At 35.7% G+C, this 8769-nt stretch overlaps 1 long non-coding RNA gene across 2 annotated transcripts in view; it reads left to right on the top strand.

Annotated features, from left to right (window-relative positions):
• The window catches only part of LOC108543347 (uncharacterized), a 31810-nt gene extending 23482 nt beyond the window's left edge, over positions 1 to 8328 (top strand). Inside the window, exon 7 of one of the 2 annotated variants that reach the window (XR_001889543.1) lies at positions 8079 to 8328. This is a non-coding gene — a long non-coding RNA (uncharacterized LOC108543347). Of the gene's footprint in view, positions 1 to 1279; positions 1798 to 8078 lie in introns of those variants that run through there. The other variant, XR_001889542.1, reaches the window with a different exon arrangement.
• The last annotated feature ends 441 nt before the right edge of the window (positions 8329 to 8769 follow it).

Here is an 8769-nt window from a genome sequence, read left to right as displayed (position 1 = left end):
GAGATGAAGTCTCGCTCTTGTCACCCAGGCTGGAGTGCAATGGCACAATCTCAGCTCACCCCAACCTCTGCCTCCCACGTTCAAGCGATTCTCCTGCCTCAGCCTCCCGAGTAGCTGGGATTACAGGTGCCTGCCACAATGCCCAGCTAATTTTTGCATTTTTAGTAGAGATGGGGTTTCAACATGTTGACCAGGTTGGTCTTGAACTCCTGACCTCAGGTGATCTGCCCGCCTCTGCCTCCCAAAGTGCTGGGATTACAGGCGTGAGCCACCGCACCCGGCAGATTCTCTATTTTTAGAAAGAAAAAAATAATGGATCTTGCAAAAAGTTCTATGTGAGTTTCAGGGAGCATGGTAGCCACATGTTCTCTGTTTCCTGCTGGTCAGGTAACTTGGCAAAGAAGACATTATTTATTGATAAAGAATACTCTTATTTAGACTTCTAAGTTCATTTTATATAGCATGATTATATAAAGTATGTAAACCTTGAAAGAATGCAGAACCAAATGGCATTTAAAGAACTTTGCAATCCTAGAATTCTATGATTCTCTAATATGTGAATGACACTAGTCAAATAAGTATCAATATAAACAAGTACAGTGTTCCTTGTAGATTCATGTCTGAAGAGGAAGAGAAATTCCAAGATGTGGTGTGGCATACCTGAATGAGAAAGGACATTAGACTCACAGACTGAGATTCAAACATTCTCCTCACACTTACGAACTCCCATGAGCAAGTTACTTAAAATCTCTGCCTCAGCTTCAGCATCAACAAATGATATTTACTGTAACAGATTGTGGTGCGATAAAGTGATATAACATATACAAAGAACCTATCAATACTAGATGTTTCGTAAATATTACCAGGCTCCCTGCTTTGGAATTGGTTAATTCCAAAGAAGGAATTGAGCAATTGAGTGAGTGTCTTAAAAATAGAGGACATGGAGCTCATTAAGTTTCTGACTTCTCATAAACATTCATATCTGGATATGCATCTGTCTCTGTTATGGCCCCCAAATTTCTGCATGTAGTAAGAACTATCAAATAACTTCTAGTAATGCCAAATTTTAGTTTTTAAATCTATTAAAAATTTTTCATTTAAAGGGATTGCTGACTTACCTAAAGTCACAGAAAATAAATAAAATTTTGTAGTAGAGAATAGATTTCTTGACTTTTAGTTCCAAGCACTTTTTTTCAAATGTAAATATGCATGGAGGAGTTTAAAGCAATTCCGTCTGAATCTATTCCTCTCTCTCTCCCTTTGCTGCGTACTTCAATAGGAGGCTTTCAAAAGTGGCCTTTCTCAGCCCTTCCCATGTGGCTCATGGTAAGGGCAGCTTTCTACAGAAAGAAACTGTCTTCTTGATGTGAGGAGAATCAGAGGAGTTAACCAAGTCCAGCCTTAACAAGTGGAAACCCAAGACTCAACAGCCAAGGAGCTGAAACACAAGTCTAAACTGCCTGAGATGTAATTACAGTGAGGCATCCTGCACCTGGATTTCAGAGTCTGGTGAACATTGCATTTGATTTGACAGAGAACAGATCTGGAACAAAGAAGAGGGTAATGAAGTAACGGCAATAGTGGCCCCAAGTCCTTGCCTGGTGGTGTTAAACTGAATTAAAGACCACAGACCAGGAAGACAAACACAATTATACTCATTTTAGTAAAAATTATTTTAAGTAGACTGTTTCTTCTTAAACTGTCTGTCAATGAGAAAATGGAGGTTTTAAAAATAGGAAAAGTTTATGGATAAACAAGTTACTTCAGGGCATGTGGTGCTGTGGTGGGGCAAGGAAGTGCAGATTAGAATAAGGGGGTATCAGAGTGGGAAATTTCCAATGATCCAAATATTGTATGATTATTTGGGGAATGGGGTATAAAAGGGAATGGGAAGGGGCTAAAGAAAACCCATGTCCAAAACAGAATCATTTCAAATGATTTCCCAGGTCTTCATATATGTGTCCGATTAAAACATTTTATTCTCTGCAGTCCTTTGTGTGTTAAAAGTTATTTTCATCAATGGTAAAGCAGTGCCTCCTTTTTAAAATCAATAAATAGAGAAATGATGTTTAAAGAAAATTCTACAAACCAACATGGGTAAGTTTTTTCAATGACTGATTTAAATTAGAGTCTTCTTGCTAAACCAAAAAATAAGAATAAAACTCATGAAAATAAGGATTTCCAACTTCACAACTTCCAACCCACGCTTTGCCTCATCACCCTGGCTTCCATTTGAGAATTCGTCTCAGACAGATGGTAGTGAGTTAACAAGTCTAGACTGTAGGAGTATATATCTGCATTTGCATCTATATGATTATATAGAATAATTTTTCACTGAAATGGCATGCATCATTGGGATGAGCTCCAGGACTTTACGACTTCCCTCTACTCAATTGAGTATGGCATGTGTACAATTCACTCTGGCCACTACAAAAATTCTACCACAGCTGGAGTAGAGAGCAACAGCTGCTTGCCAGCACACGGCAACATGGCACAACAGTTCAGAATCATAAATGAAGAAGACAGCCTTCAATAGACACTGCAGGGGGAATTTAAAGCGAGAGGAAGCAATTAGCTGAACTGGAACAGAGCCAGGAAAGCAAGGCAAGATTCTCTCCAACTTTGGGAAGGAGAGTGCAATGTGTGATACATGAGCACATTTCTAGTCTAGGCTCACAGGCCAAGGTACTAGAACAGGAGTGAATTAGCCACAAGGTAATCCTGCTTGGACCTGTAAGGTAAAACAGCTCCCTGTCCTCAACCCAGAATACCTTTATTTTCCCCTAATAGGTCTCTTATCTAAGTATGCACCCAGCCCCAACCCTGTTTGGCTTATGAGATCTGACAAGATCACAGCTTGAGGGAGAAGGTCTGTAACACTCTCTGACAGTGGTTGACTTGACTTTTAATAGAAATGGGCAGAAATGTAGAGACCTTGTACATTTGAACACACAAGATTGGCCAGCTTTCATCGCAAAAGCTTCTGAGCCTCTCCGTGGCAGCTGGAGTGAAGACCTATGAGCTGATCTGGAAAATACGTCCTTTCTTTCTAATGGGAGCCACCACATTGAGTTCCTTTAATTACACCATGTCATGTCGTGTTCCCCTGTGAAATGACACAGAGGAACATGAGGTGACCTGGGATAACTGTGATAAATTGCATTCCGAAGAGAGGCTCGCTTTGAAAGGCGTCTGGTGTGGGAAGTAGGGACTTCTAGTGTGCTACATGTCTGTGAAGTCATGGATGAATTTCCCATTGCATATCACAAATATTTAATGGTAAGATTATGTACATGCTGAGAGAGTCTTTCTGTCAAGTTTCATTTTATTTTCATTGGTGAAGCATAATAGTAATTTTATACTGAAAATAATAAATATTATAATCATTAAGTAAATAAAAGTAGCTACTTTCAAAGGGATTAGTGTTTCATAATCAGATTAGATGATAAAACTAACATCAGAGAGGGGCTCATTCTTACAGTAATTTGTTTCCTGAATTTGAAATTAGAAAGATCATTCAGAGAAAGCAACAACTGTCTAATCAGCCATTAGGTAGGATTATTTTCAAGAAGTTTTTTGAAGTTTTAATACAGGCTGAAACCAAGCATCTGATGTGACCTGAACAATATGGTTGTCACTAATCACATGAGGCTATTTAAAAGTAAATCAATCCGGGCCATATAAGGTCACGTAATTTTCAACAAAGGTGCCAAGAATACATACTTGGGAAAAGACAGTCTCTTCAGTGAATTGTTCTGAAACTGGATATCAACATGCAAAAGAATGGAATTGGGCCCTTATCTTACAACTTGCGCAAAAGTCAACTAAGCATGAATTAAAGACTTAAGAATAAGAACTAATACTTTAAAAATTCTAGCAGAAAATATAGGGAAAGACTGCATTGGTCTTGGCAATGCTTTCAGGGAATAAAAGCAAAAATGAACAAGTGGGACTACATCAAACCAAAATATTCTGTATAGTAAAGGGAATCACAAATAGAGTGAATTGACAGCTTGTAAAATTGGAAAATACATTTGCAAATCATGTATTTGATATGAGGTTAATTTCCAAAATATATAAGAAGCTTGTACAACTCAATAGAAAAACACACACACACACACACACACACACACAAACAGAATGAAGCTGGGTTATTAAATTTAATTTATAAACGGGTCAAGAACTTAAACATTTCTCTACAAAAGCATACAAATGGCCAACAGGTCTATGAAAAAAATTCTCAACGTTGCTAATTATCAGAGAAATTCAAATTGAAGCCACAAGATATCATCTAACATCTGTTAGGATGGTTATGAAAAAAAGACAACTACATTTGATGAGGATGTATAGAAATTGGAACTCTTGAATGCTTGGTAGGAACGAAAAATGGTGTAACCGCTATGGAAAATAATATGTAGGTTCTCCTACAATTGAAAATAAAATTACCTGATGATCCAGGAATCCCACTTCTGAGTATTTATGCAAAATAATTGAAACTAGGATCTTAAAGAGATATTAGCACTCCCATGTTCATTGCTGTACTATTTACAATAGCCAACATAGAATAGAAAAACAAATTCAATGTCTATCAAAAGATGTATGAATAAAGAAAATTGGCATAAATTTACACAATGGAATATTATTTAGCCTTAAAAAAATCTTGCAATATTTTACAACACAGATGAACCCTGAGAATACTACACTAGGTGAAATGAATCAGTAACAAAAAGACAAAGACTGTAGGATTCCACATATATGCACTATTTAAAATGGGCAAACTCATAGAAGCAGAGAGCAGGATGATGACTGTCAGGGGCTGGGTGGAGGGAGAAATGGAGAGTTGCTATTCAATGGGTACAAAGTATTTATTTTGCAAGATGAATAGGTTCTTGAGATCTGCAAAACACTGTGCCTATAGTTAACAATGCTGCATTGCATACATAAACATTTGTTGAGGATAGATCTAAGGTGGTGTTCTTATCACAACAAAAAATAATAAAATAATCAAAATTTTTAAAAATAAAATAAATAAAATACTGAAACTACACACTCAGTTCCTAAGCTGCAGTAGCCACATTTCAAGTGTCATATGGTCACCTTTGGCTAGTGGCTGGCATATTAGAAAGCATGGATACAGATCATTTCCATCATGGCAGAAAGTCCTGAAACACAGCCTGGATGAAAAAAAGAAAACAGAATGTCATCTACATATTTCTGATTTTCACACATACATTGAAATGTACAGTAAATATCTGGATAATCAAATGTATTTTTTAAACTTTTTTGTTCAGATGCTTTCACAACATAGGCAAAGCTTCTCTTTTTTTGCCGTAGTGAGATTGTACATTTATTTTCTCTTAGCTTGCTATTATTTGTAAATGGTGTGATTCCCCAACAAAATGTCAAGAATCCAGGTTTCCCTAGAATGTAAATGAGCACTATTAATAGATAAAACCATCCTTGAGATTTAGTTCCCTGTGTTCTCGATAGAATGGAAACCTACTCACAGAAAGCCCACATAGAGAAGTTAGCAGAGTTTTTAGTTAGGAAAGACCAGCTCATAATTTCTGAATCATGCTTCCATTTTCTTAACCATAGAATTACCTCTTACAAAATACAAAACATCAGTCTATTTCTCTTATTCAGAAAAGCAGCAGGAATAATATTCATGGTTTTTTAAAGTTATTTGTAAAATGTCCCTCCATGTAATACAACATGCGTTTGTAAATCATGTCTTAGAAAAAACAATACCAAATTCTGCATTCTTTCCAGGCATTCAAATTTTCCCCTGATAAAAGCTTTTAGAGATGATTGGAGAAAAATTTTTTTCCCATTTCACAGTTAGGAAAAATAGTAACTGTACCACTTGGTTACAGACCTAGGAGTAGGAAATAGAAAATTTGGCATAAAAAACAGGGTGTTCCATAGGGTGAATTTTTAGATTTCCCACCTTGAGACACAGGTTCAAAGAATCTTAGCAGCACAGAACTGAGAGCAGAAGAAATGGGATTTTATGCATTGAGTGGTGAGTAACACCCAGCTCCTGTCTTAAAAAAAAAAAAAAAAACCCACCTTTTTCTTTGTGGAGGGCATGACATGGTTTATACAAGCAAGTGGTACTGCTTCTCTCCCCAAATGCATTATTATTAGTAATGTGATTTTCCTAATAAACTGTGGGTAGCTTTTCAATATACTAAACAGGTACAAGAAACTACATAACTTACTGTGCCTTTAACATTTTATAATTACAAGCTAGAAGCTATTGGAATGAGGTGGTAAGGGTGAAGCATTGTACTAAAGCTGGAAAGAAATCAATACCTGCTCCTGAGATAGGGTGCTTGACCAGAAAGGATATTACAAGATACAAAGGAGCAGATATGAAATACTATTTCTCTGATTTTGTTTTCAATCTTATTGCATCAGCAGCACAAAACACACAACGGGTAGACCTACAGAGGCACCATAATTCATTGTTGATTTCATGAGATTATCTGCATGTGTATGAAATGTAAATTGTATATTAATTTCTGAGATTTCCCTTCTCCTAGGAATTAACACCCCACTTTTAAATGAGAAAATCCTGTAACTTTACATGGTAGCCCATTTAATCGCCCACTGTTAGCCTAGTAAATTTGGGCAAGCTATTTTACTTCTTTGAGCTTCAGTTAACTCATAGACATAAAATAATTTGAACACTAGTCTCTAAATCCCAGCTCTACAGTTTTGTGAGTATACAATTTCCTAAATTGACCATTTCTGATACCGTTTTCATGTCACCTTTTTTAAAATAAAATATTGGAACTCAATTAGAAATCTCTCATTCAGGCTTTTTGCTTACTCTTAACATCAGCACTTGTTACACAACAAGGACATGCCACATATGCTCCCAGTTCTACCTCCCTGACAATACTTGCAGCCTGAGCCTGTTCTGCTCTAGATTAACACATCTAGAACTAAGCCCCGACCTCTCCCTCATCACTCTGCTTTTCTAAGGTCATCTTTCCTTTGATCAAAATAAATTTTGGCCTATTGGACTAATTTTCATGAAATAATGGAATAAGTGTAGAGGGATTTTAATGATCTAACACAAGCATATCATTTTACAGATGAAGAAACTGAGACCCAGAAAATTTAATGATTGTTCAAAGTCCTCAAACCAGTTAAAGACAGACCAAGATTAATTGTGGCCTCCTGATTAATATTCAATGGTTTTTAGAGTATTTTATTCACTTTTTAACTTCTATCCTGAATACATTATCAATGTTTCTTATGGTATTAAGTCCATCTAGTAGGTAAAAAATTCCCCAAGGCATACCCTCTCAGAAGAGTTTTATGTCTTTGTTCATGAATACACTCTTTCAATAGGATACAATGAGAAAAGGTGATTCTTGGCATCCTCTTTCTGTAATAGCGATGGTGTCACCTAGAATGTGAGCAAAGGGTTGGCCAGGTATAGAACAGTACCAGCTATGTGCTGCTTTGATCTGTTTGTTTGTTTATTGGTTTGTTTATAATGCTGAAAGCAATAGAATTGTTTACTTAGATCACACATTTCCCAGTTTATATACAGAAAGACTATTTATTAATATGTGTATGGTCTAGCATTAGTCTTTGAACTGCAGTTAATCATGTTACAGCTAGAAATGCCTTTGAATGTTGCTATTCTTATGTACTAAAGGTAAAGTATACTTTAGTGAATATGACTTCAGACTACCTCATTTTATACAGTAAATACTGGGTCTCTGGTAACTCCTTTGATTTTCTATCCAGAGCCTTACATACTACAATCTGTTTTCCATGGGACGTTGATTGTGCCATGCAGATGATCTGGAAAGATTTACTAAATGAATAGTTTCATGAGTAAAAGATATGTTTTAAGTCTTTATTTTCCTGGTAGTAGAAATATAAATTTATGTTCTTCAATATACACTCTTGTAAGAACAACAAATAAATTATAAAGTGGTCAGCGACTCAGGTTTAAGATTTCTTATAGACTGTATTATAATAATTTTCTTACCTATTGGTCTCTCCTATTATACTATAATTTATTCACGGGTAAATAATATATTTATTTTCAGTTTCTGTATATGTGACCTCTAAGAGAAATTTTCTTCAGTTGGCTTTTCATCATCTGCAGAATCTCCACTGCAATCTCTAGATGTAATCTCCAGTAATCCAACAGATCTAAATATTTGCCCATCTGAAGAAGTTCATAAGCCAGAGAGAATAATACTGAAATAGCAAAATGTAAGAATTCAAGCACAGTGAAATAATCGAAGTGAAGAAAATAGACAAATACCTGTTATTAAAACAATCTACTTCAGAGAATATAGGAGACTTGATATATTAAAAACTTGTGACTGGAAAACACCAAGGTCCTGGATGAATCATAAGAAAGATATTTTTGAATACATCAATGATATCAAAAGACAATCAATGTAATTTACCACATCAACAGATTAAGAAGAACAATGAAATAATTATGTCAATAGATGAGTAAAAGCATTTGGCAAATCTGACATACTTTCCTGTTCTAAAAAAAAATCTTAGAAAACTAGGAATACTGAAGAACTTCATTAGCTTAATAAAAAAAAAACCTACAAAAAAACTATAGCTAACATTATATTTAATGGTGAGAAACTAGAAACTTTCTCCTTAGGACTGGAAAGAAGGCAAAATGCACATATTATCATTCATGTTTAACAACATATGGGAAGTACTAGGTAGTGCAACAAATAAGAAAAAATAAAGGTATACACACTGGGAAGG

The sequence above is a fragment of the Rhinopithecus bieti genome, unplaced genomic scaffold (genome assembly GCF_001698545.2).
Source record: "Rhinopithecus bieti isolate Rb0 unplaced genomic scaffold, ASM169854v2 scaffold_23815, whole genome shotgun sequence".
NCBI lineage: Eukaryota > Metazoa > Chordata > Mammalia > Primates > Cercopithecidae > Rhinopithecus > Rhinopithecus bieti.
Note: the sequence above shows the minus strand (reverse complement) of the source record. Positions and strands in the feature narration are given on the sequence as shown.